At 39.0% G+C, this 1206-nt stretch overlaps 1 protein-coding gene across 1 annotated transcript in view; it reads right to left on the bottom strand.

Moving 5' to 3' along the window:
• FRAS1 (Fraser extracellular matrix complex subunit 1) overlaps positions 1–1206 on the bottom strand; it is a 541721-nt gene that overhangs the window by 5331 nt on the left and 535184 nt on the right. The window lies entirely within an intron of this gene.

The raw sequence follows: 1206 nt of genomic DNA, 5'->3' as shown, positions 1-1206 counted from the left end.
CAACCTTGTCCCTTGTCAGCTCGACTATCTACCTGGGAATTCTTACAGAGCATACCAATACACTTGTAGAAACATTGCTTGCCAACCCTATACATAGTCTTGGGCATACTCTCCCCTGCAAAGACATACCTAATAGTTTAGCCTGTCCACCCATCTATCCACCCATATAGCCATGTTGTCCTTCACTGACAGTGCAATACTGTATGTGCAAAAGGGTTCATCTCTGTTGTCTGCACCTCCCATGTATCTCTCTCTCTGTCTTCCTCTTCCTCAGTACCACCATGTTGATCACTCACATTTGGTACTTTGCTCTTCTGTTCACACAAATCAATACTTATCTCTACCTATTTAACAATGTTCCCTACTCTCCCCTCCCACCCTTGGTAACCAACAGAGAAAATTTCCTTCCACATATAAACTTTTCCTGGTCTTTTTACAATAATGGACTAATACAATATTTGTCCTTCTGTGACTGACTTATTTCATTCAGCATAATGTCCTCCAAATTCATCCACATTATGCGGTGTTTTGCAGATTCTACATTATTTTTTTAGGGTTGCATAGTATTCCACTGCATGTATGTACCATAGTTTGGTTATCCATTCTTCTGTTGATGGGCACTTAGGTTGTTTCCATCTTCTGGCTACTGTAAATAGTGCTGCAATGAACATGAGTGTGTATATGTCTGTTCTTGTCCTAGCTCTCACTTCTTTAAGATATATACCTAGTAATGGAATGGCTAGGTCAAATGGTATTTCTAGTTCCAACTTTTTAAGGAATCACCATACTGCTTTCCACAGAGGTTGTACTATTTTACAGTCCCACCAACAGTGTATGAGATCCCAATCTCTCCACATCCTCGGCAGCATTTGTTATTTTCTGTCGAACTTTGCTACTAGAGCTGGGGCAAGATGGTATCTCACTGTTTTTTTTTTTATTTACATCTCTCTAATGGCTAATGATCATGAGCATTTCTTCATGTTTGTTGGGCGTTTGAATATCCTCTTTGGTGAAGTGTCTATTCATGTTCAATGGCTGACTTTTCATAGTTTCCTGATTTTTCATAAGTAGATCACCAGGCCACCCTTTCAAAGTGCCTTTCATTGGACTTGGACCTTTTGGTGAGCAGCTGAGTATGTTAATGTATCCCAATAATAATAATAGTTTTTAAATCTAAAGCCATAGATTACTATTTGAAGATAGAAA

This window comes from Orycteropus afer, unplaced genomic scaffold, assembly GCF_000298275.1.
Source record: "Orycteropus afer afer isolate SDZICR_OR568_19922 unplaced genomic scaffold, OryAfe1.0 scaffold00270, whole genome shotgun sequence".
Taxonomy (NCBI): Eukaryota; Metazoa; Chordata; class Mammalia; order Tubulidentata; family Orycteropodidae; genus Orycteropus; species Orycteropus afer.
Note: the sequence above shows the minus strand (reverse complement) of the source record. Positions and strands in the feature narration are given on the sequence as shown.